Genomic DNA, 24,035 nt, shown 5'->3' with positions numbered 1-24,035 from the left:
TTTTTTACAATAAAACTCTGTGCAGCAATTTGTTTGGCTTTTTTTTTTTGGATGATAAAATTTTAATCAAACACAGAACACCCCCCCCCCACCCCATTTTTTTTTTCTCATATAAGTTTTGTTGTACATTGTCCAATATTTGCTTATAAACTAAATGCTTTGGTTGTAAAATGGAGCATTACTTTTGCAACCTCTTGCATTTTCCCTCAACTTGCTTTGTCTCAGTGCAATCAATAGCTACAAGTGTAAACTCCAGTGTGCAACATTCACTCAATTCTCGGAGTATAAGGAGTCCTTGACGCGAGTGAGAGTTTGGCATAGTAAAGCGAAAGAGCTGCTCTGATCACCAGTCACTGGTTAAATGACAACAATCCTTTAAGAGTCACCACCTTTCATTAAACGCAAATGAATGTACAATTATTTATGCAGTTAAGTAACGATTGCATCTGAATGTGCTGTATTTGCATGTTCTGTATTCTTCCAATTAAAAGCTAATTAATTAGATACAATTCTATTAAAGAACAAATCCCACTCTTCAATATACACAACCTGAGGTCAGTCACTGCGCAAATGTGAATAGCTTTTTTCTTTTCTTTTCTTTTTTTGCATGCTGTGAAACTAAGAATAGCAGGTGCTTTAGATGCTGGAAACTATAACAAGCTCAGAGCAGGAAAATGGAGATGTCATGAACAAGATTCACTCTTGAGCAATGACAGAGCGTTCTATTTACATAACTCTTCTGAAAAAGTCAAATATGAGATGGCGGATGCATCAGATATATCAGTGTAAAATTTACAAGGGTTCTTGCAAGGGTTTGCAAAAGTAATGCTTCTTCCAGCAAAACCAGAAATTAAGTTTTGATGTAAACAGCCATTTCCCTTTATCACTAATTATTTGTGGAGTATGTTGATTGACATATTGATATTATAGATTGATATTTCAGGAAGCTTTGTGTGTGCGTGTGTGTGTGTGTGTGAAACCGATGATGCAAGCACATCGTCCAATGAAATCAGTTTTATTGTGTCTTCAGCATTTTAAAACATAAAAAAATATGTCTAATCAGTACAGAATTATTATACTGAAAAAACATTCAAATTACTTAAGCAAAATGAGTAAAGTAAAAATTTATAAGAAAATACAAACAAAAAGGTTTTAAATTTAAAATTATAGTTTATAATTTCAATAAAAATGGCAAAAAGTTAAAAAGGAAAAACACGAATAAAAATGGAAGTGACATTCAGCCAAGTATGGTGACCCATACTCAGAATTTGTGCTCTGCATTTAACCCATCCGAAATGCACACACACAGAGCAGTGAACACGCGCGCGCGCACACACACACACACTGTGAGCACACACCCGGAGCAGTGGGCAGCCATTTATGCTGCGGCGCCCGGGGAGCAGTTGGGGGTTCGATGCCTTGCTCAAGGGCACCTAAGTCGTGGTATTGAAGGTGGAGAGAGAACTGTACATGCACTCCCCCCACCCACAATTCCGTCCGGCCCGAGACTAGAACCCACAACCCTTCGATTGGGAGTCCAACCCTCTAACCATTAGGCCACGACTTCCCTAATGGTTAGAGTATATATTTATAGCATTTTTTTATATACCTTATTACACTTATTTTTGGCTGTATTTTACTTTGTCGAGTTAATCTGTAAAAATGTAAAAGTGTTTATAGTAATTTATAAACAATGCATTAGACCAATAACACACACACACACATTTATAGATTTATAGATTTATACACACACACAAACACACACACGCTAATATAACATGGCCTCTTCATCTAGAATTGTATGACTTTTTTCTTCATTGTGTTTACTGGATTTTTCAATATTGCAAGATGAGTTCAAAACTTGTCCTTGAACAGCGTTCAACGTTTTCTTTTCCACAGCACCTCTCTGGAGTAAAACAGCCCGCTTGTTATTAATCTGTTGTTGCTGTGCCAGCTTCAGACACCCCAGCCTGAGAAAGTGCCGTTTGGTACGGAGACGTGAAAATGCTTTATAAACAACTCTGTGAAAGACGAACAATTTATCTCAAAACTACTTCCAGCATGTGGGCGCTGATCTAAAATATGGCTACACCGTCTTTGGCTGCGAGTTGTTAGAGTAACAAAATGCTACGGGTCAATAAGCTACTACAAAATAAATGTTAAACGTGAAGGAAAACTCCCGGTTTCTTTCCAAGCGGCATCTTTAATCAGCGGTTGAGTGGTAGCTGCAGTCGAGAGCTGGTTGACAGCGCAGCCTCTTCTCTCCGTTTCGTGCCCATCACGAGCAGATCTGACTGTGAGCTTCCTTTATGACTGTTAAATAGGAAATTGAAGCATATAAATATGATAAGAGTAGTGTAATATCACAACACAGCTGGCTCGTTCAGACACCTCTTTGCACGAGTACAATACTGTCGTCTCAAGAGTCTCTTTCTCCATCTGTGAAAGGCATGAAATTACGACATCTGAGTGCATTCCCGGCTTTCCTGAAAGCTCAGGTTAAAGACTCGAGCTCAAGATTACGGCTGGAATGCGCCACGGCATGACGTTGCAGGTTGGATCTCCATAGAGACGGGGTTGCAGCGAGGCTGCGGTGTGTAACACTGACCTGCGTGACCTCTGACCTAGTAAAGCTGCCCAAGGCTCCTGCTCGGCAAATCCTCATTCGTTTGCAATTACCGGCCGTGCCCTTTCCTGACGGGTGCACTACCTAAACCTTCATCAGCGGGAACAGGGATGTGAAGGGTAAGGAATTTAACGATTCCAGTTGCTTTTAATGAATCCATTAATGACAGCAATGCCCCCAAAAAGGACAACTAAAATCTTGGCTCTATTTAGTTATTTATTTGCATACTATTTAAATCTGACACTGTGGTGCTGCAATCATTGTTTAATCTTGTACAATAAATTACTGTTGATGTCGCAAATATTAGCTATTTTGGAGATTTTTTATTGATTTATTTATTGGAAATACAGTTCATTGAACCTTTAGAACATTTTTGGGATCTTATTTGATAAATCAAGCATTTATTTCTCATGTATAATTATATAGGATAATATGCGTGGAATAACAGCTCAATTTTATTTAGCACAAACTGAGCAAAAATATGCAATTTGGTGCAGATCCTGATATTTATTGACAAAAAGTAAAAATAAATTCTTTATAACAGACTACTTTAGGGCTGTAACAAACGATTGTTTTGATAATTGGTTATTCAAGCGATTATTCGAACGATTAATTGACTAATCGTTGATTATTTCACTGATTAGATGATCAGTAGACAATGACTATTCATCTTTTGCAATTAGTTAAAATCTTGAGTTAGGCATATTCTAACAAATACATAACGGTAATCACTTCAGTTTTTGAAAGCCATGTGTAGTTACAATTAATTTATGCAAATATATATATTTGGCACACAATATAGATGACCGACAAGTAACTGAATGACACATCATTCTGCTTTACATCTCCTTCTTTAAGTCATATGGATAAGAAACAAAATCATTTTGGATAAACTATTTTATAAACAAAATAATCTCCCTTAAAATACCTTATAGGGTTGTGATTATCAAGACAGTCCTTTGATATTTGCAAACCATCACTTTAATGAAATTTTTTTCACACTAATAAAAATATTTTACCACTAGCCTCACACTGGAGAGCTGTTTTTCAGCCAGGTTTTATTTAAAGGCCTTAGAAGTTTGTGTATCATACGACACAGTAGACATTAAAGAGTAAAATAAATAAATAACTAAACAACGATGTAAACCAAATCGTGAGTCATTCTGAGAGTTTGAGAGTAATTCATGTGCACTGTATATTACTGCATGCAACCAGTGAAAATAATGCAATAGAATGATTTTCTATTGACCAACTTGGTATTCTTTAGTTTGTTTGCTCTCTCTCATCACATTCACAGCTCAGCTAAAACACTGTGGAAGAACGCCAATGTTCAAGAAGTGTTAAGGAAATCGTATGGCATGAAAAAAATCCTTCGTTTCCAACAATTTAAGGCAAAAAATGGACAGCTTCTCAATTCCCAACTCTAGCATTAGCAACACTTAGCTCTAAAGAAACCCTTTAAATAAACACCATTTCTTTTATTAGGGTGTCATGCTGTACACAAACATATGAGGCTCTGTTGTTTTGTTTTATTCATCTTTGTCTGAGCTGTGGAGGAGAGATGAAAGGAAAAGCAGTTTCTCTCTCTCTCTCTCTGTGTGTGTGTGTGTGTGACTGGTCTCTGCAGTCTACATGTCTCCAGTCATCTGTCACTGGTTTACATACATACAGTGACACCTCCAGTCTCTGTGGGAAGGCAGTGTCACCGCACGCCCCAGCTAAAGGCTGACTGGGTGGGTACGGCTCTCCTCCAGGTACCCCTCGGGAGAGACATTAGGCCTTGGTGACAGCATGACAGGCCAGCACACACACACAGATTTGTTCTCGGTTTCTCTCCCTCCACAACACACACACACACACACAAAGCGAGCGATGCTCGGGCCTCCTACACAACCCCACGGTTGCATAAAGCATAGTTTTTGCATAAAGCGCTGACTTAGCTCCACATAAATTTCGCCAGACACAAAATTATTTTTCAACCCCCCCCCCCCCCCCCTCCTGGCCTCCAAATGCAGAACTTTTTGGAATGAATAATGGAAACAAAGAGTCGAAAGGCTTTGGGGAGCATTAAAATGTGGAAGAAATTTTGTCAGGGTATGGAATAAAAAAAATAAAAAATAGAAAAAAACAATGCCTGTACGAGCCAGACAGACTGGAACAAAACAGTAAAAAAAATACACTTGAACAAATGCTAAATAGAACTCGAGGCAGTTCTCTAAATATTGCTGTGAAATGTAACTTATACAAAGAAATAAATATTGCATCGTTAACAAATGAAAAATATGTAATGCATCTTCTCTTAAGCTCAAAGCTAAACAGAGCTTTTACTTAGTGGATGTGACCACTAGGGACAGATGAAAATTCGAATATTCGACATAAATCAACAGGAGTACAGTTTGTGTTTTTATATATACACACACACACACACACACACACACACACACACACTCACACACACACTCACACATAAATATATATCAGTTTACATTAAACCATGACACAAACTGTACTCTGAGATATGAAAAGATTCATTATAGATTTTCATTTAATTGAACATTCAATTAATCGATTAATCATTAATCATCGCAAATACAGAAAGACACATTTCTGACAGTAATGTAAGTATCAATTTTACAGAAAAAGATACTTCCTAAACACCTATATTTCCTCCATTTATTAATGGTAATACAAAAGTATTTCAATAGATTATGTCTTGGTATTATTTATACAGTAGTTATAGAAAATACAGATGGAAAGAACAATTCCAACAAGTGTTTTGAATTTAAATTATAAAATAGTTACTGTGTGTACTGTGCAATATTATTTTATTCTAAAGTACTTATACTCTGCTTTTGCTTGTATCTAAAGTTAACATTAATGTATGCATGAAACACATTTTTAACAAATTAACAAATGATAATAGGGAGTTTATCACGTTTTTGTAGATCAACATTAACATTAAACAGCTGTTGAATGCTATTCACTGAAAATATATAAAACAAATCAATGAAATTATAGCAAATCTTATTTTTATTTCATTGCAAAATAAATTAACCAGGTCTCTTTATACGTACAGTTGGATATACAAGTTATTTTCAACTTTATTTGTATGAATACAATATACTTGTAATAGATACTAGAATCTCAACTGCATATATATCATGTCAAAATGTAACTATTATCACCCAGCTCTGATCCGATAAATGTGGCTATAAGGCATGAAGATATTAAAATACATAAACCTCATGACTTTCTGTAAAGCTGCTTTGAAACCATGTCTATTGTAAGTAAATTTGACTTGAAATTTGACTTTAATTTCACTGAAGATGAGAGTTAGATGGATATCTTTCTCACAATCTGGCAGCATAAATGTTGCAGTTTTGAAGATGACTTGTTGTTGAGTTAAAAAGTTAAAAAGCAAGTCCAAGACCCTGCGTTTCATTCAAAATCTGGTTATAAAACTACAACGCAAAACAAAATTTGTAATTGTTCTTATTTAATTGACAAAAACATTGCAACAGAAACCTTTTTGGTTCATAAGAGTCATTTGTTCATGAATCAGACTACTCAGCTTGTGCTTTATGTTTGTTTATACATGCAGCCAGTAAAGACACACAGACAAATATTCAAAACAAACACTTTATGCATAATTTTAACTAGACCTCAATTTGTGCAAGATTTTTTAAGAAAAAAAATTCACAAATTCACTCAATTTCATATTCGACCATTACTTTCATTTCCGAGTACTTGAGTGCTTGTACAAGCCTAGTGACCGGCGCTCGAACCACTGCTATTTCCTCAGTAAAGAGCAGCACCACTGTCTATGGTCGCACACGAGAGTGTTACACAGCACATTAGCAGCTATTCTGGACGGTGAAAAGTCAACATTCCTCCCTGAGGTGATTTCACGATAATGAACACAAAAGAGGTGCCAGCCCTCATAAAGCTCAAGGATGATGCTGAACTCTATATGAGCTCTTTCTCTTTTAAATTAACACAATTCCATGTGGACATTTAAAGGGATCGTCAAATAGGCCAGATCCTAAACATGCTTTACATAGCAACCCGTCACTTAAAGGGGACGGCTCACCTAGATTTGGCATCTTTGTGCATACTAAAATATCATAAAATAATTATTTCTCACATTTCAACATCTCAAATTAACAAGATCAGTTAGATCTGGCAGAAACTGTATGCAAAAATGTTTTAAATAAAAATAAATATAAATATAAATATATATATATTTAGAGCTGTCAAATGATGAATCGCGTTTAATCACATCCAAAATAAATGTTTTTGTTTACACATTAAAAGTGTGTACTGTGTATATGTATTATGTATGTGTGTATATATATATATATATATATATATATATATATATATATATATATATATATATATATATATATATATATATATATATATATATATATATATATATATATATGAATGCATGTTTATATTGAAGAAAAATAATTATATATAATCTAATATATAATAAAATAAATATCTAAATGTATATACCGATGTAATTTTTTCAAAAAATATATTGAATGTAAGTGTATTTTTATAAACATAATAAATAAACACAGTACACATGCATATATTATTCAAACAAAAACTTTTATTTTGGATGCAATTAATTGCGATTAATCATTTGACAGTACTTACTTATATATAGTACTTATATATATATATATATATATATATATATATATATATATACACACACACACACACACACACACACACACACACACACACACACATATATATATACATATATATATATATATATATACATATATATATATATATATATATATATATATATATATACACATACATACACACATATGCTGAGTTGAATAATATTTACCAATCTTATCGTGTAAATGTTGATTAACAATTTTACATTAAATGTAATTAATGTATAATTCTCTGATCTTACAATTCACTATAAACTCTTAAAACAACAGTTTAGCACAATATCACCAAATGTATTTAAGGAAAAAGCTAAATATATACACAGAATATACAAAAGTACTGGAATGTTTAACAACAATATTTTCTATGGCACATAAAATTCCCCATGTCTAATTTTACTTCTTTATGTCTCTAAAGCATTATCGAAGTGGGAAGTTTCGTGCATATAATTTTAAAAACAATGGGGGGAAAAACAACATAGATTTACAATATTGGACATTATGTTGGTCTTCGATCAAAATAAAACAATGTAGAACCATCAAAATATGTAGATCAGTCATTCCGTAGCAGAAATCAAATTTCTAATAAGTAGACAAAGAGCATATAACAAGACAAATCAGTAAAACAGAGAACCAAACTTAAGATGACTGTCTCAAAAAAAAAAAAGAACTCCGTGAACGTCAGCTTTTCACAAACAAATGCCGTAGAGATGATCTGCAAAACTCTCTGTGGAAATGTGGCGCTTCATATGGGAATCTCATTAAGAGAAACCTTCAGGCTCATTCCAAACCAAATTGGTTCTACTTAGGAGTGAGGAAACAGGGTCATCCTTAACGCCTGCTGAACGGGGTGAAAAAGGAAGGGTGGGGGTGCAGAAGATGGGGGGGGGGGGTTGTTCAGACATCCTATAAAATAAAACCGAGCCTAAGCCCAAGGGAATGATCATTATAATCCACTCCTACTAGGCCTCTAAACACTAAACGCTCCACATATTAATCAACTAAAGCACAAAAGGGAAGTCTTTTGTTTAGTGGCAATTACACCACTGAAAATACAATTAAAAACAACTACAGTTTGATCTTGTTCTGCTTATAACATGCTTGATTTGGTCTTCACACTCATGTTAAGAGTGCTCACTTAAAAACTTGGATGTGTAAGCGGTGGACAGCTTAACGTTTGGGTCTTACCTCAGTATTAACATATGCATTAGCATACAATACAATTTCTACAATTAAATTCATGAAATTTACATCTAGTCCTTAATTATCTATGTTGAAGGGCATGAATGAAGGGCATTTCACACAATCAGCAGATTCAGTGATGTCCTTTTATGCTAATTTGCAGGGTTAATAAATTATGGGCGTTTCAGCAGATGCGCCGTTATTTTGCGGTTAACGTATACGTAATATCACAAAATGATTGAAATAATCAATAAACATCAATCCTTTGGGAAAGCTGAGAACGATAGCAATATATATTCAATTACATATGCTTACATTTACGCATTTGGCAAAGGCTTTTATTGATAGCATTCAAGTTATACATTTACATTTTAAGTTCGAATTATGCCATGCATCCACTTTCCTAAAGCATTGATGCTTTGATGATAAAAAAGTATGTATATTTCATGTTTAAAAGTTAAGGCTACACAGTATAAAAGAATATAAAAGGAGCTACAGCATAAGTGATATACGTGGGATACAACGAGTGGCTTTTCCTTAAAACTCAAAATCAAATACTGTGCTTAATCCATTTAGGTTTTGTAATCCCACATATTTCAGAGTGAAAACAGGATATTTAATTAGTGTGGAGATGAGTCTGATTTTGTGAAATGGATTGGATCGCAATAAATGGTAGTCAAGTATTTAGATAAAAGTTGTTGAAAAAAATTGACAGCATAAAATGTCTGAAATGTCAACAGAGGTTTTGCAATACCTTTTCACAGTATATATTTCAACATTTTGTTTAGCTGCTTATGGAACAACAATGCGACTTGCTAAATGTATAAATAATTAAATTTACCAATTTCATATTTAAAGCAAGTACTGTTCCAGTTCATACTTCATACTATTTTTTTTTATCTTTTGGTCTTAACTTGTAAGTGTATCTTTTGGTTTTCATCTCTCGTTAAAGGATCAGTTGAAAATTAAGCTGCGTTTTACTCACCCCAAGACATACTAGGTATATATGACTTTCATCTTTCAGATTAATCCAGTCGGAGTTATGTAAAAAATTGTCTTTGATCTTTCAAGCTCCATCATTGCAGTAAGCTGGTGTTGCATTGCTTCAGTCCAAAGGAAGTGAAATAAAAAGCGCCCTTCCATAATTGTTTTTTTTTTTTTTAGTCTCTCACGCAGCTACGGGAGCGAATCGATATGTTTTTGTAAAAAAAAAAAAAAAAAAAATCCATATACTGGATTCGTCTGAAATAAGAAAGTCATATACACCTAGGATGCCTCGGGGGTGAGTAAAAAGCAGCCTAATTATCATTTTTGGTGAACTAACTGTTTAATGTTGATGGAACCAAACCAAAAGAATTCTTGGCAAATTAATCAAAACACTAATAGCAAATAAATCGTCTGACTATCAAAGTTATTTTGTGGATTCACATGTTTTTAAGTGAAAGCAATATATAAAATATTAAAATATTATTTGCAAAATATTAGTATCAGTAGCAGTTTGAAAATAGGGGCTGAAAAAGTATCAAAGATGTGTGACGTCAGCTGATAAAAAGTAATTTCATAAGCACCAACTGAGAACGGATAAAATATAAGAAAACAGGACATTCACTTAATGTTTAGTAGAATTTGATTTTATTAATTGTAAATTTGCTAGATTGCAAAAAGGACTTGATACGTACCAGAATAGTATCAGTTATTTGTAAAAGAAGGATTGAAAACATGCACATTTTGGGACGGCTGCCAAAAATTTCAGAAGCACCAATATATAACTGATAAAAATAACAGATTATTATTTAGAAAAATGTGAGCCAATAAATCATGCAGGCATGTCTACTAAGAAAGTAAATAGGTCAATTAAGATCTCTCATTGACTTTAACAAGAAAATGCACACAGGTTTTGGAGCCAAAAATCAACAAATGGCGAGGCTGTCAGCCCTTCAGGGCACTAAATGCAGGGTAATGCCTATGAGAGAGATGTAGGCCGTGAAAGGCTGGGGTGAGTAGGGGTCAGCGGTGAGCTGGTGAGCGCGACAGCTGAAAAGCGCAGCTCTGCAGACTGCGGGGATGAGCTAATTACATTAGCACCCATCATTAGCACAGCCAGCCTGCCACCTCAGCAGCCCGGCTGAAGATGACCGGCCACACATTCTGGTGGCTTTACTAGCTCAAACCTACTCCTAATGGAGATCTCGGACATGATGGAATCCTCCAGGCATCTGTCCAGTCCGTTTAAGCGATTCGAGATTATGCCATAGAAATAAACAGCTCATTAAGTCAGTTTGCAGGGAATTGTTTTGTGAATGGCTGCTAGCGATCCTAACCTATAAACACACAACTTACTCACACTTAGGTTTGGGGACTTAAGTCCCACTATTAACTAAGCCTATTGCCTTAAACTCCTAATTTGCTGTATTGTTTTATTTATTTATTTATTTATTTAACAAAAGTAGTTGTTATGTTTAGATATGGGGTGGTTTAGATAAGTGATCTAAAATATGGTAATGCAGAATAATGCATTACTATGTGCTTTTTAAATTCTAATAAACAGTCAATATGGTAGTAATATGCATGCTAGTAGTGTTCCTGTGGCCCAGTGGTGGAGCACTACATTAGCAGCACAAAAGGTCATGGGTTCAATTCCCAGGGAACACACATACTGGTAAAAAAATAAAAATAAAATAATAACGTATAGCCTGAATGCACTGTAAGTTGTTTTGGATAAAAGCATCTGCTAAAGGCATAAATGTAACTGTAGTAAGAAACTAGTTAATAGTGAGAACTGGTCCCCAAACTAAAGTGTCATATAATAAAAAATTATTATATGTAGAATTGCAAATTTATTTCTATATATATTCAACATATTCTATATATTCATTTCTATATATTTAACATAAAATGGCAGAAATGTGTCAAATATATTTCGCAATATATCTGATTCATTACTACCTATTATTTTGGGTTTCAATGACACAACATGCAGAATTTATATATGATTAAATTTATTTGCAACCAAATTTTTGCTTCAACACAATAAACCAAATCAGAATTGTTTTACTTTTAGGTGTCAATTAACTAACAGGGTAAAATATTTAACTAACAGATATCAACATGCATTCCCCAGCTGACTTATCAAAGTAAATTAATATACTTGTTTTGTACTATAGGTTGTCTAAAAAAAATTTTTTTATATAAAATAATGCCTCCTGTGCATATTTTAAACATGCAGATTTGCATGAATTTCCAAAACAGATATATAAACATTGAATAAAGCCAAGTTTGACAGTTTTCTATTTATTTTGTTGACAGAGTTCAAATGCTTTGTATTTCTCTTTTTATCACTCCATAAATCATACAATAGTGTCGACAGCTGAAAAAAAGAAAAGAAAACAGGCATAAAATGTTAAATATATATCAGTTGAATAATACCTTAAAAACTCTCAGAAAATAGATAAAAATATAAAATAACACTAAAGCTTGTTTTATGTAAGTGCTGCGGAAACGTAGATTTCTGGATCAGTGCAGGAGAAGACAAAAAACTCAGCCTTTAAAGATATGCACTGCAGTTAAACTCTACAGACGCAGATAGATCAAGCATAATAAAAATAACACTGAAATAAGTCAAGTTATGGAAACACTATAACCTAAAATCATCAAATTGACCAATGCATGAAACAAATGGCTTTACCTGTAATGTCCTCCATTAGATACACATCTGATACTCAAACAGACATAATATTTAAGAAACATACATACATACATACATACATGCATATATATATATATATATATGGTACATATAAGGTACTTTAATTTGTAATACACTGGATTACCCTACAACAAGAATTCCAATACACATAATTTGTGTTGCATTTCCTGCAAAAACCTATAACCCGGTCATAAAAAAAATGACTGATACCTCATATAAGATTCTGTAAACCGCCCACCCTAAATCTCAACCCCTAAAGCCAGCAAGCTTTGGTATGACTGCAATGCACAAACCAGTGTCCTTCCTAAGGCCTGACTCCTTAAACCTCCACGGCACTTTTCCCATCTGCGTCCGCTCCTGCCAGCAGGCCCCACACAGTTCCTCGCCGCTATACACTCAAGGTTCCTCCTATCAATCCTTGGCATCCCGCCAACCTGTCAGCCAGCCGCGCTCCGCCGAGGACGAATAGAGCGCCGGGAAGCTAGTACGATAGACGATAGCTCACGTCTCCCCATGATCATCAGCCTAATTAAGATCTGACTGCTTTTATGTGATCTTTAGTAGTACATCAAAATATCAATTTGAGACAATTAGCTGCTGAACGTGATAACTCAATTCATCATTCCTGAAGGATTTTTTTCATTTTTTCCTTCACAGACACAGAAGAAAAAAAATAAAACACAGGAAACAGCCAAAATATTGGCTCTCACATTGAAGTCGCTGAATGTTTTCTGCCATGCATATCAATGCACATGTTCTTTTTTTTTTTCCAGAGGCTAATTTCAAGACATTAATTACAATTTTATGTTCTCATTAGATGATATAATTCCCTCTCCAAGTCGAGCTTCAAATGACTGTGATCTCCACTCGCCATGTTTTCCCCGGCTTAGGGTAATTCACATGAATTTAAATGTCACGAAACATCAAATAAATGAATTAGAGAAAGGGATTTTAGCGGCCTACAATAAAAGAAAGTGATGCCTATGAGAATGAACCGGGGAGACTTTCCTGTCACGGCTGTAATAATAGGGACAAACCGCTTTTGTGCTTTACATCAGTTAAAACCCTCAGAAATTTTAGAGCAAACTAATTCAAGGATATTACGTCATTTTTTTTTAAATAAAAGACACAAATAAAAACCTAATGCATTGTGTGTTGGCTAAATCCTTGGAGTGTGAGCATGCAGTCAACAGTGAACTTGTTGCACACGCAGCATCTCACTGAAAAGCTACTCTTCTTTTTGCTTCAATTCAATGACAGTTTCTTTCTTAGTCACATTCATTACTCTAATGTTTCTTATCTTTATGCATTTTCATTTTACAGACACTTCAACAGGCATAAAAAACACTCAACAGAACGTCTTGAAGTGGGACTGAAATTGCTTGTCTCATTTCTCAAGGTTGTTCAATGATAAAGGATATATTTCTCGGTTGGAAAAAAAAAAAGGTGGACAATTGTTGTGTGCCACTGCTTTTCTAAGTCCGGGTGACATCAGTTTTTCCATGACTTTGTGATTAACATTTATTCAAATTCACACTTTATAGTGATCGCAGCAACAAAAATGCATCTAAGGACTTTGAATACCAAGTAAATAAAGTGGCTTTCTTTAAAACGGCCAAGCTTTTATCACCAAAACCACCAACCAGCCACCGATTCAGACCAAAACAAGACGTCAAAGCTACCTGCAACTCAGAATACTTGCCATGCATTAAAAGTAGGCTGCACTTCAAAACCAGACAGTCTCACATCAAAGGTCGGAGCAGAAATAATTATTGTTGCATGTTAAATATTCAGAAAAGTGCCGATTGTCTTTCATGGCGAGGTGCAAGGTTCGCTCTCAGCACGTCTCCTTCGACTAAAGAAGAGAACGTGTCTTGTTCTGCAAAGCCCATTAAAAATCAAAAAGTTTAGTGTGTCTAATTAAAATGTAAACAGAGTAATGAAGACATCAGTGATTTAAGGCGATGTCTCTCTCCTTGCCACTGGGGGTATGATAATTACTCAAGCAAATGTGGGAACGCAGGAGAATCTGCGCGCTGCCTAGATTAACAGTTCTGCTGCTAAAACTGGTTTTTCCCACCAGGGGATTGAGTGTTCGCAACCAATCCCCAGAAGGCAGTGCACTGCCACTTCGCTTTATGTATCCAGACAGCTTAAGTGACCAGGGACGGTGAAAACAAAAGCTCCGATTCACTGTTTGAAATGGCAGAAAAAAGAAAGGACGAAAGCGTCGCTTATGTTCTGTTCTAATAATTCACATTGTTTGTTTGAAACGCTGGCGCTGCATTAACTTGTACGTGAAACACAAAAAGAGCTTTTGCTCTTTCCTCAGTTCTATAGTGGGTTAAACAAAATATAGAGAAGCCTGTTTTCAGGGACTCTCTGAAATCTACCTGAGCTATGGCTGAGTGGGTTAACAGCTGCAGTGATTTAATTATAGTTAACTGTTTGTCTGATTTAAATAACATTAGAGATGAATTGTTTGATTCAGTTCAAACTGTTCAATTCAGTGAACTGATTCAAACTCTGATTCAACAATTATCTATAATCCTTGGTGTTCATTCAGTAAAAAAAAAATAATAATAAAATACACTGGTTATTTTAACTAGTCTGGTTCTAATGAACTCATTCAAAGTCTGACTAAACAATTCATTTGCAATGCTGTTTAATTCATTTTCAAACATTATTTTTTTAGGTAAAAATGTATGATTATAAAAATGACAAATATAAGTAAACAATATTTTCTGATTAAAAAATGCCATATTGTTCATTCAATAAAACGGTAAACTGGATTTTTAATGCATTTTACTTCTGAAAAATCTTAATTTCACTTCAGTTCTGTTCAAACTGTTTGAATGAATCAATTAAGACTTTCATTCAACAATTTACTGGTGATGACGCTTAATGTTTATAGAAGTCTTGTGGCATATTTACTGCTTTAAAATGTAAAGTTATACTGGTGCACATAAATTAAAATAATTAACTATCATTCTGAAAAAATGGTGCAAAAGCTTGATTATCTAGATGTTTCTTGCATTTAACTTCTGACATCACACTACAACTTGAATGACCGAAATGAAGACTAAATAAATACATCTCTCATAATCCATTGCAGGGCAAATGCATAGATATTAAAATATCAAATTCCATCAAAAATGTAAGAAAATATTTTGAGATTTTTGTAACTATATAACAGTCTGACCTCAACTCTACAAACAGAGAAATCATGCATTTCTCCTCCAAACCAATTCTGCTCGGAGCGAAAGCAATGATCTTCAATCATGATAGAACTAAACACTTTGTTTGGTGTTGTTATCATCCATCCTTACAGAGTGAAACCTATTAAAACAGAGCTAACTGTCAACGGAATCTGATTTTGTTTTGGTTGCGTGTGTGTTTGTGTGTGTGTGTGCTGTTGCTGATGTATCATAATGAATGGGAGTCCGCTGGCGTCCTCGCTGCTGACTGTCAATCACGATTACACAGCGGCGCTCCATTGATCAGATCACATCGCCGGCTAACTACAGATCAAACCATCCTGACAAATGTTAAAAACAGCAAATTTACATGGAGCCAGCCAGCGTGACCCCGAAGAAAGAGGAAAGACATTGAGACAAACACCTTTCAGTGTCTTTTCTTACACGATTATCGACTAAAAATAACCCACTGCACACTAAATGAATCAAATCAGGCATTCTGCAAATCAATACGTGTGGTGCGTTTAAGTCCTCATTTGTAGATTCGCCTCATGGAGAAGCCGATAAACTCGTGAGAGATGAGGGCACTTCACCTCCATTCAGGTTTACGACGAACCGCCACATCTTTTACATCATCTGACAGTCTTTTTGTCCGGCGTCTCAACATTTACCACCTTGAATTTTTTGCTTTGTGCTACGATGAACAATAGAGAGAATCCCGGACAACGATCGAGGCAAACATTACAAATCCATGAAGTAAATCGAGCTTCAATAATGAAGTGACATAAGCAAACAAAAGGAGAATGCAATTCAGTATGTTTAATGAATAATATATGGATGCATTCTTCTGGCACGATTCTTAAGGATAATTTCAGAGCCAACAGAAATCAGAGAAGGCCTACAGCACATGTGCATTTAAAAAAAAAAAACATGCATCCCGTATGCTGTCAGTCACCACCAGGGAGTTAGAGAGAGGCCGACAGACAGAAAGTGTCTAAATGAGCTGGTGGAGAGGAGCGGGAGGGGGATGTCAAGGATTCGCGGTCCTTCATCTTTGCAGTAGAGCAAACACATCTCTCAGTATAGCAACAGACAGCTGCAACCACTTCCAAATGCACTCTAACTTAGATCAGTGAAAGAATTGTCAGCGCACAGCGAATCATACGAAGATAACACAGCCAGCTGCCACGAGAGAGAGACTCGGCGAGAGATAGATCCCTGCGTGGAAATGAAATTTGTTGCGTTTTGCATGTGTCCGTCTCCCTTGGGGTCCTCCTGTGCGCTCGGATGAAAAGCTTGCAAGACGACGCTTAACATATTTGCTTAAAGATGACAAGCCGCTACTGATTTCATTTGAGCCGGGCTTTTGTCTGAAACGGAGACAGGGGGTACTGAATAAGATTTGTTACACAGACTGACAAATGTATCCGTCTGTATGGATGAGTGTTTCATCAATTTGAAACGGCCCCCGAGATCCCCCAAGGTGCTCATCCGCCAGCGAGCAGAGTTAGTCTGAAGGTTTCTTTTAATTGTCACCATTAGATTGAGATAAAACCTGTCATTCTCATTTATACAAACAATCCCAGGAGGCCCGGGCCACTTACACGTCTAACGCACCGACGGCATCGGCTTCTGCCAACACTGGGCTTCGACATCTTCGATTACGGGCAGTGTGATGCTACAGACTTTGCTCTACCGAACTGTATATACAGTATGGACTATTCTATGTTATTTAGCCTACACGAAGAAAGACTGCAATGCAAAAAATACAATGTGCACCACAAGTTTGTGTACACTGTAAAAAAAAGTGATTTTTCCAAGCCACAACAAGAAAAACAATCAGTTGTTTTAGTTCATAATTTCATGTTTAATTCAATGCTGAATGCATCCATTTCCATAAATACATCATTTTTTCCCAATGTATGTTACAATTGTAGCTCAACCAATTTGAATTGAGTCTGAAATATATTTAGCACATAGTTTTAATTCTTTTTATTTTTAGTTAAAGTGTAACAAGCGTTTTTGCACCAATGCCAGTATTAACATTATTTTTATATATTTTGTGTTGATGAACGCACTTCTAAATTAAAAAGTTTCATTCAATTATCCAAACACATGCATAATCACATGACTATTAAATATATTTACTTTTTAGTAAAAATAACTATATTGTGATTTATCTTATACAAACACATGAAGGAAAAAAAAAAACTAAATTAGTAAGGTACACTGACACTTGCACAATTAGTACACACACACACACACACACACGTACATACACACACATATATATATATATATATATAGTATATTCCAAATCATGCTATTATGAGTAATAGCTCACAGTCCCAGTCTGATGCATTTGCTTCAAGAAGCACAGCTTGTCAAATAGAGATCAACAGAGCAGCTCAATGTGAAAAGTGAATGGATGCAACTCACTCATCAGTTTATTATTATTATTATTATTGTTCATTTTGCTAAACTAACCAGTTCAGCTTGATTCCGGCTTATTAAATAATATAGAGTAACTGACCTAGATAAATCAAGATCAAATGTTTTAGGTTATCGTTTAAATCCTTTTCACAGGGTGCATGACTGATGGTCTATTTAAAAACTACAGTGCATTTCACACACACACACACCTTCCAAACGTTAATGGCCACAGACATGAATAAGTAAAAGAGCCATTTGTAAAGCAGCTGAACAGGAGGAAATTGAAATCTGCATATTGAAAAATATTATATTTACAACAGATATGACTGGTCATGTCAGACGTGAGAATTCAAATGTTTCCTTGAAGAACAATGCTGCTGCCCGTATTAAAAGATCAAACCAACATGCAAGTCAACAACAACAAAAAATCTTGTTCCAACTGAATGCTGAAGTTTTTATGAATGTCTATTAAAGCTATTGTATATTACAAAACATAAATAGGCCTGTTTTTAAATGCATTTATATTTGTATAGGCTATGCAGTGAATACAATTCTACACAAGATGTGCCTTCACTAGTACAAAACACTGAAAATGTAAAGTATCATGTACATATAAAAATTGTAAAATAATAATGTACAGAACAATTGGGAAATGCATTGAACATGTTTTAGATGCATTTTCACCACATATCACTTAACACTGCACAATAAACCACATTTTCCAATAGAAAAGTTGTCTAATTTGATAAATATAGGCCTATTGATCAATCTATCTATCTATCATGTGTATGTTTAGATGATGCAATGCTGAAAATATTTGCCTTTACTAGTGCAAATTGATTTTTAAAGTACAAAACCTCAAATAATGAGACTATTTAATAAATGCATGTAACATAATCACATAACTGAAAAAACAAAACAAAACAAAAAAACTGGTTCATCATGCCTTTGGATGCATTTTCACTGCATGACAATGTCCATTTTTTCCCCTAATAGACAAGCTGTCTAATTCTAAATGTGTTTATGCTGCATGCAACTCATTTGTGCAAAAAGTGCCAAAAAATAATGTGTCAAAAACAATTAACTGCACAGTGCATGAAGCTAAATACAAATAATTATTCATTCAAATGTTCAAAGAATACAAACTAATGAACATTAAAGCCAACACTACAACTATATGATTGCATCTTGTCAAAATATTGTCCGAATGCAAACCTCAATCTAATTACAAGCATGCATCTGCTAATTGCAGCATCAGTCGTGCAAATCAGAGCATCTTCCATAGATCTGTGTGTATAGCAATCCGCCTGTAGTCCTGTGCTAGAATGTCAACACCAGATACATCAAGCAAAGAGGGTGCTGAAAAGGGGAGGGGTCAGCATCTGTCATCACGCCCACCACAAAACTCAACAGGAGGTTTCATGTCAACCCTGCGGACTCACACACACAGCTACACATATACACTCACGCGGGCTCACGCAAAACTGACGTGCCGTGCAATCAGGAGTGTGTGAAGCTGTCGTGTCATTTAACATGCATATAAAGCCCAGTCTGGGGTTAAATCAGGACCGAGTTAACGATAACAGCGCTTTCACACGTCAACCGCTCGCTGCGCCCACAAGGAATCACTTCGAGCACATCACTTAGTCAAAACAGTATCATATTAAAAGTTTAAAGTAATACTTATTAATAACATTTACACCTCAAACTTGTATCTGCAAAGCTAATCAGGTCACCGATGCCTGTTGTGTTAATATACCTCTGCTAACTGCAGTACATTACACCTCTAATGGCTTATTAAACCTCATCACAGGAACGAAAACACATGCTCAATGTCCACTTTGATTAAAACACATCACAAAAAACACTCTACAGTAATGAAATCACTCTTCGTGTAGTGCATTTTTCTATTGATAGATTTGAAGAGGCTTGGGAAACACACTTCAGTCCTCGCCAGGCAATTTTGATTGTGTTTTTAAATAACAAAATGCAAATGCAATGGGTTTTCAGAAAATAACTACTAATGTTAGAAATGAAAAACAGATGAGAGATTGTGCTTTTTGTTTAGTTTAGTGGGTTGAGAGTGAGAAACAAATGTTTGAATATGAAAATGTAATTCATTTCATTTCAACATGCAATTGCAAAAAAAAAAAAAAAACTAAACAAGCACTGCAAGTTGGCGATGACAGTGGTGTAACCTTCAACAGATCAATTCCTGACCTCAACTTTCGAGTCTGACAACATCCGCAGAACTAAGACTCAGTGCTAAAAAAGGAAAGAAAAATCCACAAGTATGTAGAAGACAGGACACGTTTAGAAAAATAGGAAAATGTGCATAATGCTGGGCACACATCAAAAATTCATGCAAATGTGTGTTCAAGAACTACATAAATGTAGTAATAAACAACCCAACTGATGGATGAAGTCCAATATTGAGGCTGAAAAATGTATGCGGCCACATACAGTCATTCCTTCGGGTAACTTCTCTATGCCGGCTTAGCATTTGATACTAAAAAGTGATTATGTAAAGAGAGCAAACCTTACCTTTAAAATGAATTGAAACATTGTGTATTCAGATTGATTTAGTCTATTAAAATAACATAACTGGCTCGAAAAAATAAAACAAGTCTTTGTATGAGTTGCTTCATAAAGTACATTTTTAAGCAGTTTTGAGAAAGGTTTTGGGTGTATTGCCAAAACAGGTTTTGAATAATGTGAATGTAAATCACTCCAGACTGAAGTTGTATGTAAACACAATTATGCAAATACCAACAACAATTTAATAAACTGCTAATAAGCTCAAACCTAAAAAAAAATTTTTTATTGAAGTATAATCACGTTTAGATACAAATTCGAGACGAAACAACTATAGCCTAGAAAAATAAATAAATAAAATAAGGCGCTATATGCAAATACAAAATAATTTTGGTCAGGAAAAAAGATCGGACATAAGAGGATATAGTCAAATATTATAGTAAACATCCATGATTTAAAGATGTATTAAAATAAATATTTAAAGTCCTCGCATTTAATTGAAAAATAGATTCACTTCGAGTCGCTAGTCATCATTTTGACAGCAAGGTAACATTTGTGTCAACTTAGTTCTGACTGAGGTAAACAACGCGCGCGACACTTACAATTACCGTGCCAAAATATGCCAATTTACGTAACACATCAGTTAAATAAAGATATATATACATTAAGAGTGCTTTATGCGACTGAAATTGCATACTAATTCATTATTAAAATACAATCTAACAACAGGTTACGTCAATATTATGTCTCTGTTCAAAGTCTAATACGCATCGCGTGACTAAAACAAGGCACATCGTGCACGTACAAGCATACTTTGGAAGAGTGTATGCCAAATATAAAGAATAAATCAACGTACCATGTACACTGGAGCTAGTGATCATCTTCTCAAAGGCGAAAGCAGGAGCAAAGAAAACGTGAATTCCAATGGTTGCTTACAGCCACTTTTTCCTCTCAGCTATCGAATTACTCTGTGAAAACCAGGGGCCTTTTCGTCAGGTATTCATTTAACCTACATGCATATAATTAAGAAGGCAAAACCAACAAAAGCTCTTGGACAACATGTGAGAGGAGGGGAGAGAGAGGGAGCGATAGGAAGGGAAGAAAACACATGACCACGACAGCGAGCTCATGTCAGTTTTTCTCTCAGGCTGAGGCAAAACCTCCCTGGGTTTAAAAAGAAACGAAATTCTCCTTATGGACACATGCATCGCATTTCTGTTTACTTTAAAAACACATCTCCTCTGCTTAAAAGTCAGGTATTTAAAAATGCATGACACGCGAAATAGAAAGGGCTGAAAAAAATAAAATAATAATAAACTTTTTGACGATAATCGTGTATAGTAGCCTATGCGGTTTTTGTGCAGCAGAAAGTTACTTTGTAAGAATTTCAACCCCACCCACTACGACTTTTCAATGCAAAATATAATACTGACATAATCATATTCAACTATTACGGACCAACTTCATCCGCACGAGCTTTAACATCCCGCTGCACGCGCGATCACATCCCGCATTAAAACCCAGTCTGTGCATTTAGATACAGACAGCGCGAGCGCTTCAGTTCGTGATGCATGGACTGGACATGCGTTGCGATAAAGGCAGGCAGGCAGGCGCTCCTCTCCTGTAGTCCAGTTCAATTCCTAACCTCGGTGGAAATAGCCGGGTTAACTCTTACCTGTTAGTATGACAGGATAACCTCTCGGGTTAGAGCGGCATCGATCCGACGGGCTCGCTGATGAATGCTTGTGCGGGTTAAGCGACTTGAAACCATTCCAAGTTAGTGTGGGGAAGACTGACCACTGCCTCTGCCATGTTGGAATTTCAAACCCCAAACAGCTGCTCTAGAGAAGCACAGCGTGCCGCAGATTGCGCGTGCGCGCTGCGCGAGAGCCAAATTCAAAGCAGCGCAGCGCGGACGCGCAGATTTGCCTAAACACTCTCGCTGTCTCGTCACACTGACAGGAATCATTCATTTATGGGATGTTTTTGTCTTATAAATGATCTCTAGATAACACACGAGGCAAAAACAAACGTGGGTATGATATGTAATAGCTATCATTGATAAGTAGGCTAGCATACTATAAAAATACCATATAAGAGCTAAAAAAGTCGTTCCGTGTGCACAGCGGCCGACAGTTATATTTAACTAAATTTCAATAAAGTAAAACAAACAGAACATAGTCAAAATGCATTCAGAACTAATTTAATATAAATAAAAGAAAATACAGGCAATGTTGGCTAATAATTAGGCTATAGAGATACAATTTATATTTGCTTATCGCGAATGTAGTGATCGCTATTTCTGTGACGTCAGTGGTTATACATCTAAGTTTATATATATATATATATGTGTGTGTGTGTGTGAGTGTGTTTAAATGAATTAAATTTTATTATTTGTACTTTTATTTTTATATTATTAATATAATAATAATTATTACTATTATACTTAAATGTTTTATAAAAGTAAATATGTCACACACAACATGCAAGTTGTAAATATACTGCACATATTTATATTGCATAAAGTAAAAAATAAAAAAATCGGAATTTATTAGTGCTGATACTATTACTCATACCTCAAGTTATGGATTTTTCAAAACCACAGTTACACCCAAAACACATCTAGCACTGTGGCACTGACTCTTGCACAAGCAATCACAAGTCAACTCTTCTTCAGAAAATGTAAAATGCACTTAACTGGAGAATGATTTCAGTATGAATTGTCCATTAATGAAGTAAAAGCAATATAGCATGTTTTAATGCTTGAAGGCTACCATTCAAATCATGATTATGTTATACTATAGATGGATTACACCGATAGATTATGGAATTGAATTATGAATGAACCATTACAACTATAAATTAGATTGTGATCTTATTATAACTGGAATAACTTGTAGATATTATACCTTTATGGTGTACAAGTCCTTTTGAAACCTGTCTGGGTAAAAAAAAAAAAAAAAAATGAAGGGCAAATCTCGATGTGTCTTCTTAGCAGAATCACATCTGACTTTGACATCCTGTCGTATATCACACCATGACAAAACCACTCCACACCTCTTCCCTGTCGTGTCCCAGCGCTCTTTTGACAAACCGGAGGGACCTGGCTGAGGACCTGGAGTTTAGACACATGATGTGTACTGTGGAGCCCACAGTCCCAGCATGGCCTCTCGGATTGGTGCGCTGGGGCCTTGGGTTGATGCATCGATCTGGCCCTGAGCGTTCCCTGATGAGTTTGCAGGCCATTTCCAGTACAGCCCCGAAGCTTTGGAGGATTTCTGCCCGACGGCAGTCAGCGCAACTCCATTCAGCCTTTCTAACAAACGACCGCTCGCCGCACTCCAAGGTAATAATTACTATACTACTTCAGACTCTGATCGGTGTATACCAATTGAGTCTATTTTTCTTTTGTTGCATCTCAAATTTTGATTTGATTGAGTCCCACCACACCTTGCAGCCCTCATTATGTCTGAACAATATGTACGTGATGAGGGCAGAGGAAGCATGCAGTTTAGGAGGGGGAAAAGAGCAACCCATTAAATGCTGCAGACGCAAAGTATAAACTGGACCAGACAAGAAAGAACAAAGAAAGAGAGAGAAATAAAATGGCTCTGTTTCAGAACCCAGTGAACTGCCAACATAGGCAGCTG

The 24,035-nt window shown here is 35.6% G+C and overlaps 1 protein-coding gene across 1 annotated transcript in view; it reads right to left on the bottom strand.

Annotated features, from left to right (window-relative positions):
• Nucleotides 1–22,202, bottom strand: part of LOC127965154 (fidgetin) — a 67,582-nt gene extending 45,380 nt beyond the window's left edge. Inside the window, exon 1 of the mRNA XM_052565759.1 lies at nt 22,061–22,202. The gene's annotated coding sequence lies outside the window, so the exon portion shown is untranslated. The remainder of the gene's footprint in view (nt 1–22,060) is intronic.
• Nucleotides 22,203–24,035: the final 1,833 nt, after the last annotated feature.

This window comes from Carassius gibelio, chromosome B9 (genome assembly GCF_023724105.1).
Source record: "Carassius gibelio isolate Cgi1373 ecotype wild population from Czech Republic chromosome B9, carGib1.2-hapl.c, whole genome shotgun sequence".
NCBI lineage: Eukaryota > Metazoa > Chordata > Actinopteri > Cypriniformes > Cyprinidae > Carassius > Carassius gibelio.
The sequence above is the reverse complement of the archived record's forward strand: the minus strand, read 5'-3'. Positions and strand labels throughout refer to the sequence as shown.